This window comes from Ambystoma mexicanum, chromosome 1p (genome assembly GCF_040938575.1).
Source record: "Ambystoma mexicanum isolate Mex_15411 chromosome 1p, UKY_AmexF1_1, whole genome shotgun sequence".
Lineage (NCBI taxonomy): Eukaryota > Metazoa > Chordata > Amphibia > Caudata > Ambystomatidae > Ambystoma > Ambystoma mexicanum.
Window position 1 is genome coordinate 924898415 of NC_090921.1, and position 20328 is coordinate 924918742.

Sequence of the window (20328 nt, forward strand, 5' to 3'; positions counted from 1 at the left end):
CCCCAGCACTGTGGGGCACCCTCCACCAGGCCCCCACTCATGTCTCCCTGCACCTCCACCCCCCAGCACTGTGGGGCACCTGCCAGCAGGCCCCCACTCATGTCCAACTCATGTCCCCCAGCACCCCTACCCCCCAGCATCCAGGGGCACCCTCCACCAGGCCCCCACTCATGTCTCCCAGCACCCCCACCCCCCAGCAGTGCAGGGCACCCTCCACCAGGCCCCCAACTCATGTCCCCCTGCACCCCCACCCCCCAGCATCCAGGGGCACCCTCCACCAGACCCCCACTCATGTCTCCCAGCACCCCCAACCCCCAGCAGTGCAGGGCACCCTCCACCAGGCCCCCACTCATGTCCCCCTGCACCCCCACCCCCCAGCAGTGCAAGGGCACCCTCCACCAGGCCCCCACTCATGTCCCCCTGCACCCCCACCCACCAGCATCCAGGGGCACCCTCCACCAGGCCCCCACTCATGTCTCCCAGCACCCCACCCCCAGCAGTGCAGGGTACCCTCCACCAGGCCCCCACTCATGTCCCCCTGCACCCCCACCCCCCAGCATCCAGGGGCACCCTCCACCAGGCCCCCACTCATGTCCAACTCATGTCCCCCTGCACCCCCACCCTCCAGCAGTGCAGGGCACTCTCCACCAGGCCCCCACTCATGTCCCCCTGCACCCCTACCCCGCAGCACTGTGGGGCACCCTCCACCAGGCCCCCACTCATGTCTCCCAGCACCTCCACCCCCCAGCACTGTGGGGCACCTGCCAGCAGGCCCCCACTCATGTACAACTCATGTCCCCCAGCACCCCCACCCCCCAGCATCCAGGGGCACCCTCCACCAGGCCCCCACTCATGTCTCCCAGCACCCCCACCCCCCAGCAGTGCAGGGCACCCTCCACCAGGCCCCCAACTCATGTCCCTGTGCACCCCCACCCCCCAGCATCCAGGGGCACCCTCCACCAGGCCCCCACTCATGTCTCCCAGCACCCCCATCCCCCAGCAGTGCAGGGCACCCTCCACCAGGCCCCCACTCATGTCCTCCTGCACCCCCACCCCCCAGCAGTGCATGGGCAACCTCCACCAGGCCCCCACTCATGTCCCCCTGCACCCCCACCCCCCAGCATCCAGGGGCACCCTCCACCAGGCCCCCATTCATGTCTCCCAGCACCCCCACCCCCCAGAAGTGCAGGGCACCCTCCACCAGGCCCCCACTCATGTCCCCCTGAACCCCCACCCCCCAGCATCCAGGGGCACCCTCCACCAGGCCCCCACTCATGTCTCCCAGCAACCCCCACACCCCAGCAGTGCAGGGCACCCTCAACCAGGCCCCCAACTCATGTCCCCCTGCACCCCATCCCCCAACATCCAGGGGCACCCTCCACCAGGCCCCCACTCATGTCTCCCAGCACCCCCACCCCCCAGCAGTGCAGGGCACCCTCCACCAGGCCCCCACTCATGTCCCCCTGCACCCCACCCCCCAGCAGTGCAGGGGCACCCTCCACCAGGCCCCCACTCATGTCCCCCTGCACCCCCACCCCCCAGCATCCAGGGGCACCCTCCACCAGGCCCCCACTCATGTCTCCCAGCACCCCCACCCCCCAGCAGTGCAGGACACCCTCCACCAGGCCCCCACTCATGTCCCCCAGCACCCCCACCCCCCTGCATCCTGGGACACCCTCCACCAGGCCCCCACTCATGTCTCCCAGCACCCCCACCCCCCAGCAGTGCAGGGCACCCTCCACCAGGCCCCCAACTCATGTCCCCCTGCACCCCACCCCCGAACATCCAGGGGCACCCTCCACCAGGCCCCCACTCATGTCTCCCAGCACCCCCACCCCCTAGCAGTGCAGGGCACCCTCCACCAGGCCCCCACTCATGTCCCTCTGCACCCCCACCCCCCAGCAGTCCAGGGGCACCCTCCACCAGGCCCCCACTCATGTCCCCCTGCACCCCCACCCCCTAGCACTGTGGGGCATCCTCCACCAGGCCCCCACTCATGTCCCCCAGCACCCCCACCCCCCAGCATCCAGGGGCACCCTCACCAGGCCCCCACGCATGACTCCCAGCACCCCCACCCCCAGCAGTGCAGGGCACCCTCCAGCAGGCCCCCAACTCATGTCCCCCTGCACCCCCACCCCCCAGCATCCAGGGGCACACTCCACCAGGCCCCCACTCATGTCTTCCAGCACCCCCACCCCCCAGCAGTGCAGGGCACCCTCCACCAGGCCCCCACTCATGTCCCCCTGCACCCCTACCCCCCAGCAGTGCAGGGCACCCTCCACCAGGCCCCCACACATGTCCCCCAGCCAACATGTCATCACAATCTAGATCCCTGGCCCTTATGGTCAGACTCCAAATGCCAAACACCCACCCGAGTACTGCATCCACCCACTTAGAAATGGCAATAACATGATAGAACCCCAATTGCAAGTTTGGAAATGAACACATGTCCCTCACATACACCCAATGGGTGTCAGTGAATGTCAAAACCCATATCATGAAATGCATGAAACCAATGAGATGATACCACACATTGAAGTTTGAATATGTATTAAAAGCAACATAAATTGAATCAAAAATAAACAAACAAAAATGGCAATTTAAAAAAAAAAATCAGCATGTCCGTGAAATAATGCAAAACCACAAATCATAATCCAAAGGAAAGGTGTCCAAAGTCACAGTCCACAAAAGTAAATCCAATGGAAAATTAAAATCGAAAACCATTGCTCCATGGGTAAATCATAAAAAAAATGAAAATCCAACAGTCAACTATATACAGATAAACAATCCAGGGTCCATGATCCCAACAGAAGAAATGAAACCTATCTAATAACACTACCTAATAAAAAAAAACTATATACAAAAATGTGGCCCATTGTCCAAAAGGTAAAAAAAAATGCAAAACCAAAGGAAACCTAACACTAAATACATAACTATTTACAAGTGCAGCGGGCTGGTCCGACGGCTCACTTTTGGATGTCCCGGGCCAGGGCATCATCGAACTCCTGCTCAATGTCCCGGAGGCGGTCCTCCTCCATGGCCCCAAGGGTCCGCAGGGCCATCGAAATGTCCACCTCCAACCCCCTGCGGATTGCCTCGAGGCACTCGGCCCGCCTCAGGGCCCTCCGCATGGAGTTCTCCGCCCTGACCATCGTGAGCCGTGCCTCTTCCACCTGCTGCCGCTCCGCATCTATGGCGTGGCCCAACCGCTGCCACACGGAAGACACTTCCCGTCCTGGGTCCTCCTGCCCTCTGGCCGATGCCTGCCCCTCCGATGTCGAAGGCCCCGAGCCATCATGGCTCCCACCACATTGCTGCTGCTGCTGTGCCTCTGCCCTTGCACTGCCTCCTGCTGCCTGCACATCCTCCGCTGGCTGGGGTGCAGTCGTTGATGTGGCCACCCCTGCTGGACGTCCGACTCCCGACTGTGGCAGGGATGCCTCCTCCACCAGCCTGGCCGCACCGTCAGAGGCAGCTCCACAGGGCACCCAGGTGACTAATGGGTGGGAAGATGGCACGGAGGATGACTGGCGCATAGGCGGTTCAGTTGAGGAGGGGGTCATAGCAAGCCCCATCAAACGGAGGAATCCGGCCTGGGTGACCTGTCCCAGTAGGCCGACGCGGTCAATGAGCCATTCGAGATGACGTGCAGCCTCCTCATGAAAAGACTGCAGGTCACCTCGCATGGCCCGTTGACGCAACGCCACACCAGTCAGGACAGGCTCAACCCGGACCCGGATAGCCACATCTGCAGGCAGAGGAAGGCCAGTTGTTGTGAGCTCATCCCCTGCCTGAAAGGAGGCACCTCCGCGGCGGCCTGTGCTGCCTCCTGTCCCTGGTCCTGCACTGCACCACTAGCACCAGTGGAATCCCCACCTCCAGACCCCGTCTCTGTTGCTTGCATGGCCTCCTCCTCCACCAAACCCCCCACCAACCTGGATTACTCCATGCCATCTTCCCCCGTTGGGCCCTGTGGGGTCCCAGCTGCCCCTTCTGCTGCCGAGGAGTCCAACTCCAACCTCCGCCTCTTGGACCCCCCCCCGGCAGCTGCGGCCTGGGACGTAGCACCGGACTCCTCACTCCCCGACGAGATCACAACCTGGGAGGGGAGCCGGGCCTTGCATCTCCGGCTGGCGGTGCGATCCCCGCCGCTGTGCTCCACAGCACCTTCTCCGCCCTCTTCATCAGTTGACGCTGCAGACAGGGAGAAATAAAACACAGGCATCAGGGCACTGTACAATGGACACATACACACATGACAGTTATACATGAGTGGCATTGGCAAACCTCAGACATGGCATCACAATCGCCAACACACATGTCATTTCAACTTGGACACATGAGCCATACCACAGCCATATTGCAACTGCCAGCACCATCCATACACATACAACAGAATGAGCAGGCAAAGGTGAGCCAGACATCACATGCAACACAGGGAGTGCACTACACATGCACGCACACCACCACACTTGCATGCATGTGTACACCTCTGCCAACTGTCGCAGTGTTCAGTTGGGCATCCATGTCACATCTGCTAATCAGGCTTCCACATCCCGCTGTCACATGCATCCATGTTGCATCACTGTTGCACCCTTGTCAAATATAGACACATGCACATGTACACAGTGCTGATACATGCAGCTGAAAACAACATACATGCGTGACATCATGAACATGCCTACTTACATACACATTCATCCAAACATGTGTGCCCACACAACTGCATTTGGCATGCAAGCCTACACACACAAGCATCATCCATGTCTCACACATGACAGCCCTCGCATGTGTTAGCCTCACGGCCCTGTACACCCCCACCTATACTCAGCCCCATACAAACAGATGTGCAACCTGCACACTACTGGCACATCACCACACGCACAGCTTACAATCAGGATGCATGTACACTTACTGCTCGACTCCAGACTGGACTTCCTCGTGGGCTACGTGCGGGGCCACAGCCGTGACATGCTAGTGGGTGCCAATAGTCAGACTACGGCTGCCCAACGTGACACCCACTGGAAGCATGTTGCGGAACATGTCAGTTCATTCGGCCATGAGGTGTGCACGGCGCAAGAGTGCAAAAAGCGTTGGAATGACATCAAACGCAGCACTAAGGCTAAGCGTGCCTCTAATTACAACTTGACTCTGGTGACTGGCGGTGGGCCTGCACCAGAGGAGGAAGAGCTCACTCCGCATGAGGCACTCGTTGCAGAGTTCATACCACCTGAATTGGTCGAAGGAGTGGGAGAGATGCTGGACTTTGATGCCCAGTCCAGTGAGTGTTGATGCGTGTTTGTTGAGGACGTATGTGTTTCACTTGTGGGATGTGTTGTGCATGATTGCCACTACATGTGACGTGTAAATGGTTCTGATGTGTAAGTAATGCAATGCTTCTGTGATGCATGTCTGCTCTGCTGGATGGTGGACATGTGGAGCAGACAGGGACTGTCCGCATCACCACTATTGCACCCAACTGACATGCTGGTTACAAGTATGCCCCTCCGGTCCATGTTCCAACTCACTGGCCCTTCTGCATGTGGCGTGGGGTGACCTTCCTCTCAGCCCAGGCACAATGTCATTGCATGACTGACGTGCATGTCTCCTCTGCCTGCATGCGGGGACTCCATGTAGGCATGCTCCCTTGCCCCTCCTCCGCCACTCTGCACCCCAGTTCCACTTTTGCACTGGTCTGCTTCAATCTTGCCAATGTGTACTTTCCTGTTCATGCGTCCTGTGTAGATGCTAACTTCCAGCGTATAATCTGCCAGACATATGCTGTGTGGTACAGCCTTAGTACTTGATGCAGGGTATCTCACTTGTACTGTGCATAGGTCAGATGTCCCGCAGGGACATGAGTGCCCATTCATGCTCCATGTACATTGCATGCATGCCCCTATGTGTCCTTGACTGAATGATCACTGTAATACAAGTCCTGGGTGACATACATTGCATGGCATCTCATCAGCCTTCCCATGTCAACTGTGGCTCAGTACTGCATTGCACACATGTTTAGGGTCTGACAATATGTGTGGCTCACGGGCCTCAGCCTGTTCAATGGCCAAAGACTCTGTCCAACTGTTGTTGTGTCTTCTTCACACGTGCTACAGTCCATCTTGTCTCTGGCTTCCTATGAGTCCAGCCTTGATGACGACTCTGACGTCCATGTTGAGTTGGATGAGCATCAAGTCCATGTGTCAGGGGCGAGTGATTCTGATGTGGACACTCCTCTGTCCGCGACACCTGCACTGAGGGATCAGACAGTCTTGGTTCCTCCGCCCGTGGTGGATCGGGACGCAGGGTCACCATCCACACCAGTCACTGATGTGCCTGGGACATCACATCAACGGGGGCATGTAGTCGTGCAGCCGCGGGCGGTGCCAACACAGCGAGGACCCCCGGTCCTTGGGTCCCGCAGGGGTCAAGACCGGCAACGCGGTCGCAGCGCGCAACCACAGTATACTGAGTGGGAGCAAGACATGACTGCCAATTCAGAACGGCAGGGGGCAACAATGGAGAACATCGCTGAGAGCATGGAGCGTGTGGCCCGATCTGTGCTCCCACCTGCTAGACAGGTGCTTCTCCAGCAGCAGGCGGCACAGTCCACGGCCCTCTCGCTCAGGCTGGGCATGGCGGCCTCAGACAGGGCACACCAGGCTGAAATGTCGTCTCTGCGTCAAGCAATTGCTGCTCATGCAGAGGCGCACATGGATGCCCTGAGGGAGGAGTATGCTTCCCTCAAATCCACTCTAGGTGTCCTTATGATGTCTCAGAGGCAGTGGGCAGAGGAGAGGTTTGCACAGCTTGAGCGTACCATCTCGGCTGAGCTACAGGCTTGCCGGGAGGTGCAGCGGTTGTCCAACCAGGCCTTGCAGGAGGAACTCTGTGTTACACGTGCTACCTTACAAGAGGAAGCACGTGTATCACGTGAGGTTCTGCATGCAGACCTACGTCACATCTCCACACAGAACCAGGCTCACCCGTCCGGCAGACTTGCTGCCGACGAGGGGCAAGCTGCGGCTAGGCGTGGCCAGGCTACTGTGCCACGTCCTCCTTTCCAGGATGAGCCAGACTCGGACGACCATCTATCTCCCACATAGGTCGGGCTGTGCAGACGTTGAGCCCATGGAGGTTTTCTTTTTGGCTCAGCATCATCGCATGTGGGTGTTGAGCAGCACCCTGTACCTCCCCCCTCCTGGGTGCCTCCCCTCCCCCCCGGGTCGTATGTGGCCATTTTTGATTTTTCTTTTAGTTTAGTTAGTTTAGTTTCTGTTTGATAGTTAGTTTAATTAGGTAATGTAGGTTTTTCATAGTTAGTGTAATTAGTTAATATAGTTTAAAATTGCTTGTCTATTGTGCTTTCATGTGACGGTGCGGTGCTTTGTGGCTTTTGAAGGCATTCACTGTCTGTTCCAGCTGGGCCCTTCAGGCTTGTCTTGTGTATGAACAGGTCATTGGGCTGTGTTCGTGCTGGTAGAGAGATTCCCAGACCCCCCTTTGTTTTGAATACATTAACTTTGGGTTTCACCCTAAGTTAACAGGGCGATCCAGACGTGGACCCCTTGCTCACTGTTCTTAGAGAGGCAACAGTTTCACCTCACTGATGATGCCCAACAAGGCTGAAACACGTGTATGGAGTTACTGATGGTACTCTTGTTCAGAGGAGAATTGCCTAGCATTTCGGCGCTGGACTGCCCCTGGGCAGGACAAAGGCTGATATGCAGGGACATTTCTTCTCTGTGAAAGGGACAGTGAGCTAAAGACTTGGTAGAGTCTCTCCCAGGGGTTATTCACCCAAGAACAGGTCATTGGGCTGTATTCGTGTTGGTAGAGAGATTCCCAGACCCCCCTTTGTTTTGTCTTGTGTATGTGTTTGCTGCTTGGGGTCCTTGACTCACATATGCCACTCCTGCCTCCCTTATCCATGGGCTTGCAAGGATGGTTCGGTGTGACAACCTATTACACAAGGGCTTTGGACTGTCACATCTGTGGCATGTCTGCTGCTGTGGAACTTGTGTTAACACCCCTAGTGGGGATGATTGGGGTGTTATTGACCACTGTTCTGCTTTTGCTAGATGGGGTGTTTCATGATTCATGTGTACATTCATTGCTATGCATTGTGTAGTATGTTTCTTATCTTTACTGTACATGTGCTTGTTGCAATTCATGCCGTAGATAGTGTGTTCCACAGTTTGGCTGTGAAATACGGACTGTGGTGTGATTTCTGATGTACGTCTCTGACATGGTCCAGTGATGTGATGCCTGAAGAGACACACACAGATGAATCTAATGCATTAATCATTTGTTTCATGCCCTTTCTGCAGGGGGATGAGCCTCCAGACCACCTTTGCCAGCAGACATGGCCCATTGGACATCTGAATTCTGGACACGTTTGTTGGTGCCCACATGCACATGTGTGCACAAGCAGAGGCACAGGGATTGCAGACCTACATCCTAGAACTGCTGACGTGTTCCAAGGAACTCCAGGCAAGGTGAGCAGCACAGGGGGGCCACAACACAGCAAAGCTTGCACCAGGTGAGTTGCACATGCAGGCTTAGTTATAGCACTCAGGGTGAGCGCGGACGAATATTGGTGTTGAAGAACACAATGCAGCTCAGATGTGTTGGTGGACTGATGACTGTTGATTGTAAGGTTGTCTGGGACACCTGCAAGGGCAGTGGCACATACCCTCCTGTACACCAAGGTACATTGAGGCACTTGTATCAACCATGTAGCCTTTCGAGACATGGAAAGGGGCAGCACACAGGGACATACAGCAAGGGACATACTTGGGTGCAGTGCATTTCATTTCCATGTACATTTTGATACATGCACTGCCTACTTTGTTTCGGTCATGGTGGAACACAACTTGTTCTGAAGTCATGCCTTGCTATTTGGGTCTGTCTGCTTACCCAGGGAACATTGCATGTTGTGTGAATTGTGACACATTGGTGTTCCATTTGCCATGCACCCACCGGCGGCTGACTTACTGCATTGGCTGTGTATGACCCATCACAGGGGTAATGTTATATGTGGGTACGAAGCATCTACACCAGATTGTCTGTTTGTAGAGTAGTTTGTTGCTATGGGGCATGTTTGGTGATGTGTTTTTGTGTTATGGGCACGGACACATTATTAACTGTGGCTCTCTTTGCAGCATTGCAGTGCTCCTGTAACCGGACCTGAGAGTGTGCAGGCAGGAGGCCAGCACTCAAAACTAATGCATGGATGAATGTGTAATTCAATTTGGTATGTTTGTTTTCCCCTAATCACCTGGAGACCTATCCAATTTTAAAAACCTGTACCCTCTACCCGGTGTTCCTGCTTCCCGTACCTATCCAAGCAACGTTCCCTAACCCTCTTTCCCCGCTGGGGTTGCGGATGCCTGTGTAAGCCCCAAACTTGCAGGCGCCAAAACCCTAGAGGGAGTGATTGGTTCGTGCCACTCCTAAGCCTGGACTACAGAAGGCCATGACAATGATGTCCAAGTTTGTTCGGATTGTGTATGTGTTCATGCAGGTAGTACATTTTCGTGCATTCCCTACTTTCATGTGTCATTCCTCCTCCCCTCTCCTGCCGCTCATTCCAGTTATCCAGTGTGCCAACACCTGTCCCGACTGCATATCCCTGACCCTCCTTCCCCACCAGGGTTTCAGAGGCCTGTGTGAGTTTGACCTTGCAGGCACCCGGGACACGGTGGGGGTGGTTGTTTCCTAATGTAATGTTGACTGGTTAATTATAACCAGTCTGCTGGAAGGACTCGTGTGGGAATCCCACTAAATTTATTTTTAAAGAGTATTTAATTTCTTCAATAATTCTTGAGAAAGTACTGATAATTCCGATGAATTTATAGTGAAAATATTTTTATTCAACCATTTACATCTTTCTGAGGCCTTTGGCAAACATTATACTGTTCAATGCATTTCAGTCAATGATAGACCTTCATCAGGAACTGAGTAAAACGTTGCTTTAAATCTTTGGCCTGATTTACTGTGCTTCCTTATTGTTAATTTATCCAATTTCTCTTCACTCAAGCATGCTTGTTTGTGTTAGCTGTTGCATGTCCTTAATATCACTTCTTTAACTTCCTGTTGTGTAAGCCAAAGTAGTAGCAGCCGGGCACCTTGCTCGCGTGAAATAATTAACCAGTCAACATTACATTAGTATTTTCTACCTCCCTAAGCAACGGGGAGGAATCTGGCGACAGGACTAAATATCTTACCAAGTACAGCCTACCTTATTAACTAATAAGTAGTGCCCACTCTTTCCTTTATTTGGTGGTTGTTTCCTGCCACTCCTGCGCCTGTACACGGGACCTGTGACAGTACACATCCGTTCATGGTGCATCATTCTATGTTATGTACCACACATGGTTCACATCCTGTTGTGACATTGTTTTACTGTGCTACCTTGGTTGTTACATCATTGTGGTAGTACTTGGCCTTTGTGAGGTACTGCTACGTCAAGTCATCTACTGGAGGGTGTTCTGGTTCGTTTTTCTGGCTTGGATTTTGTGATTTTGCAAATGAGGGTGGACTCTGAGGGTGCAGGCACCTTTTTACACACAAGGTGGGAGATGGTGACGAAGGGGAAGGGTGATCCTGTGGCCAGGTGAAATTGAGGGTTGAAGGCTCCATGACCCAGGTGCAGTTGTTCAGTGGGTCATGGTCATTTGTGAGGGAGGGGGAGGGTGGTTTGTTGTTGATAGTTGCCTTGCCCTGCAGTGTGATGGTAACCCTGACTTTGTAATTGTGGTATCCTATGTACATGTTGTGTTCTGCTGATCAATGCCTGTTCATGTGTTGTGTTTACCTTTCAGGTGTGATGGTATAGTTGTGGTTTGACATGCTGGGGTGTACATACACATGGTGAATGTTCACATGTGATGTGTAGAGGACACTGATGGTCACTTGATTGCACATGCATATGTTGAGTGCATGTCCTTACTGACCCACACACTTGCACTATGATGCACTACATGTACAACCACCCTTGCATATCCACATGTACACTCTGTTTGCCTTCTGGTGCCCACTGTGTCCCTGCAGCACATGTTCTGTGACCAATTATGGATCCTGTACATGCCTAATTTGCTTTTTGATGTGGTCTGTCGCTTAGGTGTGATGCTCAGGGTGTGCATCACCCACAATGGCTGTTCACTGTGCTGTGTGCTGAGCAGTGTGTTGCAGGAGTTGGACACAGCACACAGAAGCTGCAGTGTTGATTTTGCAATGCACAATGTGCATGTAGACAGGCATTCATTGTTATGTTACGTCTACAACTTTTGTAATGCATTCGGGAATTACTTATTTTGGGTGGGAGGTTGTTGGTCAGTCATTTCATCTGATTCCATGTCAGGGATCATTGTGTGATGCCACTGTACATTTTTGACATGGAAATGTGTACCTTATTGGTACTGTGTTGGTGTATGGGTATTGCTTGCCATGTCATGTTGTGGTTTGGGAGGGTTTGAGTGACATAACAGTGATGGTCATGGCCTGTTTTGCAGGTGTGTGTGATTCACACCTTGCATGTCAGGGTCATCCGCTTCTCAAAGCAACTAGCTGGGGGTAGATCTCTCTCTGCGGCAGGGGCATCCCTCTGGAACAGCCTTCCTGCCTCACTGGAACTTGAGGAGAACCATCTCCGGTTCCGGAAGCACCTCAAGACCTTCCTCTTTGCTTCTGCTTTCTCTCTCCATCTCCCTTGCAAAATTCTTCACTGGAACTGCACTGGATCTGCAACTGGGCCACTCTCACCGACCTCGGTCCCTGGCCCAGCCACTCTCCACTTGCACTGCCTCCCTGGCAACCCCTGCACTGCGGGACTGTCTCTCTATCCCTAAAGCCCCCCCTTCCCAGCACTTGTCTGCACTTACCTTTGCAGTTGCCGCCAGCTGGCCTATTTATTTGTTTTTTAGTCTACTTACCCTGTACTGCACTCCCCCCCTTGCACTTTTCCCTTCCCCCTACCCCTGCACTTGCACAATCTAAATGACACCTGGCCTAGTAGTATCGTTGTCTGTCTTCCCTTGTTCCCCCCTCCCTGCCTCATCGCACCTTGAAATACTTGTGTATAGGCACGTTACAAATGCCATATCATGTCATGTCATATGTGTGCCTTTTGGTCACACAGGATAGCTTGTGTTTAAGTAGCTAGGGATGCAGACAATGTGGCACTTCCATGGCAACTATCTCAGGGTGGTAGGGTTGTGACAGTAGACTGTCTCTTTGTCATCATCGATTGTCACCTGGTATGTGCCAGGCCTGTGTGCACTCCGCAGGGGTGGGAGTTTAGGTGAAAAATGTGGCCACAAGCTGGGTCAGGGCTTCCTCGCCACGTGCCCTGTCCCCTCCCGTGGGCAGCGCCTGTGCCTGTGGTTGGGGATGTGGGGGCACCACCATGTCCACCGGTACGCCCTGCCGTGTTGCAACATTGTGCAGGACACATGCTGCCACAATGATCCTGCACACTACTGGGGGTGCATAGAGTAGCTGCCCGCCAGAGCGGTCAAGGGAGTGGAAACATGACTTGAGCACTCCGAATGTGCGCTCCACTATGGCCCTGGTTGCAATATGGGCGGCGTTGTATCTTACCTGGGGTGGTGTGGTGGGGGTTCCGGATTGGCGTCATCATGTGGTTGCTCAGAGGGTAGGCACTGTCCCCTGGGGAGGTGTAAATGGTTGTGATTATTGGGGTTTGTGTATTTGTGTGTGTGTGTGTGACATGCATGCATGTGCAAGGGCCTTTGTGCTCACCTAGGAGCCATGTGTCGCCATGCTGCCCAGCTTCCAGGGCCCGGCTCAGGGCGGACATTCTGTATATGAAACTGTCATGGGTGGAGCCAGGGTAGTTTGCATAGACAGAGGTGATGATTCCCTTTGCATCGCATACCACCTGGTGGACGTAGGGCCACATGGGTGCAATCTATGGCACCAAGCACTTTGGGGAAGTGTGCCACCCTGTAAAAATCCTGGACAGCGGCCTGCCTTTCTGCGGGTGTTCTGGGCATGTATATGTGCCTGCGGACTGAGGGGCGCGCTGTCATGATTTCCAGTACCTGGTGTAGGGAGCATGACTGCGTGGCCTGTGAGACCCCCCCCCACTATGGCAGTAGTCCGCTGGAATGACCCAGTGGCCAAGAAATGCAGGACATTGAGCACCTTCTCCAAGGGGCTCAATGCTTGGGAGCAAAGGGTGGGGGATGTAAGGTCATCTTCCCACTCCCTGACCAGGTCTAGGATGATATGGGGTGGAAACCTATACCTGCCGTAGACCTGGTCGTCAGGCATCCCAAAAAGGCTTGTCCGTGGTGCGAAAATGCGTGCCCTGGCTATTCTCCTCCTCCTGCGGTGTCCCACGATCAGTGCTGCGACAAATGGGGCATTCATCGTAGCTGTATATACGTGTTTGTTGTTTGCGCGCACTTTTATACTGTGCGCGGGGACGCTTCCGCCTGCCTTTGTGTGGCGGACGCGTTGATGCCTGTGTGCGTCTTTTGCCGTGCGCGGGTTTCCCGTATTCAAATCCATGAATATGGGTTGTTCGCGTGCGTGTGGGCGTTCTGTGTAGTTCCCTGCAGTACTTCCCCAGTTACGCCTTCTTTTTCACGCGTTATTCCCCATTCCGCGTGTTATGCCCACTGTTCCGCCCACTTTGGTTGTGTGTGCCGCGTTATGTGTGCTTTTGCTATGCGCGTAGCGCACGCCGTGTGTGCCCGCGTGCGCCATGGCAGGATTTGGCGCACGGACAGCGGGAAACACGCGCAGCGTCTTCCTTGAATCGCACGCGTGCGCGTGCAATGGGTTTCTCACGCTTGCGCCACCTTGCGCCTGCTTGCGCTGGGATTTTCGGTGCACGTTTGCTCCATGAATCGACCCCTAAATGTGCTGATAAGTTATTGGGCTTTTATTTCACAGTTTATAAAATAAACAATGAATATGGAAACTAAATTTCAGTCGTGTGTGAGTGATGCAATGTCTGCTTCTTGTATTCTGATTTGACATTCTGATGACACAAATCAAATCCATATCTGGCAAGTTAACACCATGTCATGTCGGTTTTGTGGAGCGTGTGGCAAGCAGGTTCTCCATAACAGAGATAGAACAACATCAGGTACCAGACAGATACAAAGCTTGTGATTGTTGTGATACATAACAACGAGCAAAAGCAGGATGTTTTTCCTATTTATTTCCATTATATTGTTATGCCCTGCATACTATCACTAGGTGATAATGTTACAACCCTTCCGATCAAACTAGATGCAATATTTCTGACACCCCTGAATATAATGATGAACTGTATTTATAATCTGACAACCATTACACCATTCATCATACTGTTTACTCATACATTTAGTAATACATGAATATCATTGAGGTAGACCTTGTTAGGGAGAATTCTCCAAATGTGCGAATTTCCCTTACCTTTGGAGACCCCCAGCATTTCTGGGATTTATACTTTTTACCTGGAAAGAGTGTGAGTCTTTGTTTTCCCCACTCTTTCATGTATTTTGATGTGTGTTTTAGCTGTGTGTTCTTTGGTTATGGAGTCTTAAAAGAGCTCCAGTGGCATCATCTTTTTTCTGTGTGTCCCACAGCACCTTCAGTGCAGTGGCACAGGGGCGTCTTTCAGACTCCCCAAGGTTTAAATACCTTCTCTGAGAATGACTACCATCTCCCAGAGCCTGTAAAGTTAAATTGACTTTACTAGTCTCTTTAAATTTACTGACCCAGCAAACCCTATCTTGCTATAGAGTGTTGGAGGGGGCTGCCTAGCTTCCCCTGAGTCAAAACAATCATGTAACAGTAAAATGATACCCTTTCCTACTTTAAAGGGAAGGTGGCAGTGGTTTAGATAAACTACCGTGATTTTTCCCGACCGCTAACAACGGTAGCTAAAAGTCGGGTAAGCCATGTTTTCAAATATGGCGCCCAAGACCTATCTGTAAAAACAGACTCTGGTCATCTTTTTTCACCATTTCTTTTAGGAAAGGTCCTTATTGCGTTTGTCTCTGCGCGCCAAACCAGGTTTGGTCCCTTTGCTCATTGGCCTTTGGGGGGCTTCAGTGCTTAAGCCCTCCTCTGGCGCCAGGGTGTCTGGGGTGGACAAGATGTGAGGGAGGCACCCGAAAAACCCTGTGCTTAGTCTCCTAGGAGACCTGAATGCACTCTGACGTGATTGGCCGGTTTGATTGTTCAGCAAGCAAAGCCACCCTGCTGTGTGAGTGACAGCCAGGCTGGAATGAATGGGGAAAAACTGTTTAAAAGCAGGTCTCTGGGACTTGGAAAGCAGGGTCGACCACTGGAACGAAAGAACCGAAGATGGGAGGAAGGAAGAGGACTGCTGCAACTCCTGGATTACCGGTGAAGCCCTGCTGCAGGTCTGAATTGCCTGAAACTCCGACGACAGAGAAGTCCTTCAAGCTTAACTTCTTCCCTTGAGTTTTGTGGGAACAACCAACAACCAACTCGCAAGCCACTTGGACGCCATCCTATTCTGGTCGAATTATCATCACAGTGCTGTTGAAAAGCTGTTGAAAAGCAGATAGCCAGAGGGAAGGAAACCTGCTTGTGGACTTTAAGGCACTCGCACCTTAAACCAACGTCTTGCTACAGCTTTTGGCCTCTTTCCTGGGCAGTGTAGGAACCTCCCGACGTCCTCCTTCTTGTCCCCACAACTAAAGCTCAGGAACAGCGAGATCTGCTCGAACTGCGAGGAACAACCGCCTCATCTACAGCTTTCTTCTTTGACAAGGTACTGTGCAAACACGGTCCAGAAATAATTTCGGCCATCGATAAAGTGTGTGAAACTTTCCTCAACTACAAAGGCTTGTCCTTCCCTTAAAATTCATCAAACTTTTCACCTAGCCAAATCCTTTAAAAAATCTGTGGCAAAGACTTAACTGTAATATATACCAGAAACTGTACTATCCTATACAAAAGACTCTTGAAGTGGGAGAATGGGACAAAAGGCTCCCCCCAATTCCCTCGCGCCCCGGGCCTAGAGGATCGCGACCCCTACACCTGCCACGAGATAAATTTGCCTATCTACCAGACGACCAAATACCCTGGTACAGGAACATACGGATGTGCCCACCAGCCTGCCCACCAGCCTGCCCCGCTCAAGCCGACACCTGCGGCATGGATGAACTTGACTGAACCATTCAACAGTAAATAAACACATCGTTAGAGATGCCATGACGACCTAGCCAACGGTCAGAACACCCGTGCAACCATGCACACTGGACACTCCCACACCAATCCACACGAAGAACATATTCAGTGCTATGACGTAGGTGATGGACACACCCACTGACGTGCATCTTTATTATTTTTCACATAGGTTTTTCATAATGCAGAAACGCAAAACGCACAAAGCACTCATCTAAAATGCTTGCTGACGCTTCTCCTAACCCATGCATTGTGATGAAAAATGCAACGAAGACATGATACTGGATATGAAGCCATATGATACTGTAACTTAAAGTGCCGTGCATTAAACATCCCCACCTATACACCAGGCCCAAGTAGGCCGCAAGCGAGAGCCTCTACGAACATTGAACGAACAAAAGTACAATTGATGACCCTGCAGAATGAGCCCAGCGAGAACCGACAGCCAAGGGGGCAATGTTGCAACTCGCATGCCACAAGCCGAAGCCAAGGTCACACCTGCAAACTAAACCAGACACCCAGTGGAAAATACAACATTAAATGTGCAGAATTCTGCCTCAACCACTGTCTCTCCTCACGTGACCAAGCCGAACCTGACAGGGTGCCAGACCCAGGAGGGAGAAGTCGTCTGGGTCCCACGCTTGAGACACAGGCTGCAACAATAAAATGACCCAAAGGACACCTACAGCGGTGGGATTAGTCTGCTCTCAAGCATATGAGCAAATCCAGGCATTGTCTGCATAAACACATAGTTACATATTGTTGCAAATGACAGGTACACTGCGAGCTGGGAACAACGATGGTCCCAGGCTGGGGGGCTCGCGAGTGGACCAATCAGAACATGGGGCACTCATAACTGACGCCATTAACATTAGCCAATCATCAGGGGTCTTTGTGTAACAATTTTCATGTATCTAATAGAAGGGACAACCCAAATATACCACCTGACTGACCCTTAACCACTAACAACGTTGTCTATACGTATGCTATACTAACCCTACCACTCGAGGAACCAATCCAGAGTGGTGATAGGTGTTTTGCTAACTTTCCCAGGTGACGCAAGTAGCGCGTCATACTGAAGCAAAAGGGGCCTGCGAGCCCCACGAATTTCGAGAGTCAGGACGGACGCGTACGATCCTAGACCCATCCCTGCCGTTGTTCAATAAACAGCAGAACCACCTTGCTTCTTGTGTGTGTCTCATACTCATTTTTGGGATACGCGGGAGGAGTTGGGGCCTCCCTGCCCGGAGGTCCGCGGACGGCCCAGCCGACCCCGGGAAAAGTTTCCCCCAACAAGTTGGAGGCACTGCTGAGATCTGTTTAAGATCCGCATTTTTATTTTTCCGAGTGCTCTCGTTGCGAGGAGGCCAGGCGGCGCGGCCCCCTCTGCCGCTGCCCCTTTTGAGGACTACAGGACCATCGCGGAACTGCGAGAAGACCGGACAGCGCAATCCGGATATTGGCCTTCGGGAGCCGGTTGAGAAGTATCCCGCCCGCGGTTGGCGAGTGTCCAGACGTGGTCCAGATGAAGGGAGGTGGCGAGCCGCTTGGAGGGGTGCACGCAGTCGAGCGGCCCTGCATCAAGAGAACTTGGTGAGTATGCCACGCCCAATAAGCAATGTGAAATTGTGAGGGAGGGGGGAAGGAATAGAATACGGGAGGTGGGAGGTGTTACACAGGTGCGCGGCGAAGGTTTGATAAATTAGTATTGATGGTGAAGTGAATGGTAGCTGGACAAGTGCGAGAGCAGTCCGCTACGTTACGAAGAAGGAGGGGCCGGAGCACAAAAACATCACGTGCGGCCGCTCGTAGACACTGATTGGCCTAGGTCGCAACCACCTGTAAGGGAGTGTGTGTGTGCGGTTTCCTACGATTTGGTGATTATTGATCAATGAGTAGATCAGGATCCCTATTGTTCGAGCAGAAAACTCGATAGATAGATGACGTTTCCCTTTAGGCGGTAGCTAGCTGGTTGCCTAATACGGAAGATAATTGGCTGGTTAAGCCCTCCTGTCGAGCGGCGTATCACACGCGAGGCGACGCAGCGTGCGCAGTCTGATTATATTGTTGATTACCTTGGTCCAGGCGTGACAAGAGGACAGCTGTGGGGTTAACGGGGATAGATTGCAAACTTATTTCAAACTTTTAAAAACATGTAAAGAACTTACCGGTAGTTTTGGAAGAGGTCGGTGATGTCACCAGTAGGGCTTTCATAGGATATCTCGAACACAAGGCATTTATTGGAGAATGGTGGGGAAGAGAATAATGGTAAGGGAGTGGAGACGGAGATAAACAGTAACGATTAGATTGGGACAAGGTGAAGAGAGGGACGTGACCGCGCACGGAGAACGCCGGCCACGACAAGTGAAGAGGGAGGAGGAGGGGTGAAATAAAGTGGGACGGCTGTATAAGAACGTCACACAGGGCACGCAGCCGCAGGGGGCTACGTGCGCCTCGGCCCTAGGGGGCCGTAACGGTGTTCGGTGAAGGAAGAAAAGAAAGAAAAGAATATATATATAAATGCAAATGCTATATTTTACTATTTTCTTTTAGCGGACAATCGCAAGTCCCCAAAATTACGGGGCCAGGTAAAAGATCTGAAATTGTATAGCGTTCATTATTAGCAAGATAACCGCTACCATACAGAGGAAGGATAACAAACTAGTGCTACTATGTCATACGGGACAGGTTCGGGAGGGTGGGGGAACACCCTCACTACCCCGCTACAGCACATATGTAAAACACTGTCACCCCATAGGGAGAAACTGATCAAATACAGCATAGAATGGACACAGGGGACGGACATCAAAATGAGGACACCATGGCCGCCTAATGGCAGTTTCGACCCATATACCCAACACTCACTATTAACCCATCTACATAAAACATACAAGGGGAAGAAATTGACACACCACGTGGAGGTGTTTAACTTATGGAGAATGTTCCAAGGGTCCCGACCAGGACCAAATGGAATGTTCACTATGGGAGAAACAAAGGAAGAGAAGAAGACTAAGGAGGAAGAAGAGAATGGGGAAAAAGAGAGTGAAGGCACACAGTGCACGGGGAACGGTGAGAGTGAGGAGAAAAGAGTAGCAACCTAAACGAAAAAGAAATAAAAAAGGAACAGAGCAACAACATGCCCCTAGCGAAGGTAGTGAAAAAAGAGGAAGGGGGGTTATATCCTTTAACGGAACTACGAGAAATAGTGAGAGAACAATTAAGGGCGGCTGAGGGGTACTCGAACCCGGCATACAGCCCACCACCATATACAGCTACAGGCGGCCACACGGGAGGGGAGCAGACAAGTACGGTGGGGGAAACTTATACTAAGGTGCCAGCAGGGGAGGGGAGGACTAGCGAAGAACAAATCGCAGCAATAGGACATGATGAGTGGGTAGCTGTGCAGATATTATTAAAATTATGAGGTTCATTAACAGGAGAAGAGAAGGAGGTAGTAAGGAAAATGGACGAGGATAATGAGAGAAAGAGCGAGATGAAAGGGGAAGGGGGGAAAAGAAAGGAGGAAGAGCTGTTACGAGGAAAAGAAGAGATTTTGGAGGAACGATTAGCAGAATTAAGGAATGAGCAAAATGCCCTGATCAAGCAGCTTGAGAGGGAGGAAAGAGAGCGAGCACGGGAAAGGAAAGAAAGTAAGAATGAGTTGGAAAACGAACTGAGGAGCGAAAGAGAGAAGCTGAAAGGGTAAAGGCAGTAGCAGAAAGTGTATCCCGAGCAGCACAGCGCGACAAGAAAAGAGAGGAAGAAGAGAAAGAAAAAGAAATGGAAATATGGAAGAGGAAAATACTATCAGAAACGACTAAGAAATACGAATAAGGGAGAATGATAGAAAGCATATTAGAGTGGGAAAGAGAGAGATTGAAAAGGAAGAGAGAAGAGGAAAGGATATTGGAAAAGATGAGTAGTGAAGTATTGGAGGAATTAATAAAGAAAAGAGAGGAAATAGGGAGAGAGATAGGGGAGAAAAAAGAAGGGGAAAGAGAAGATAGGAGAGTGGAGAGTGAAGTAAGGAGATATGTACGCAGAGACACAGAAGTAGCAACAACATCAGCACAAAGGGGAATAATTTTTAAAGAAGAACCGGGAGGAACGGACTTAATAGACTTAAAAACAGTAACGATTAGGGGGAAAAAG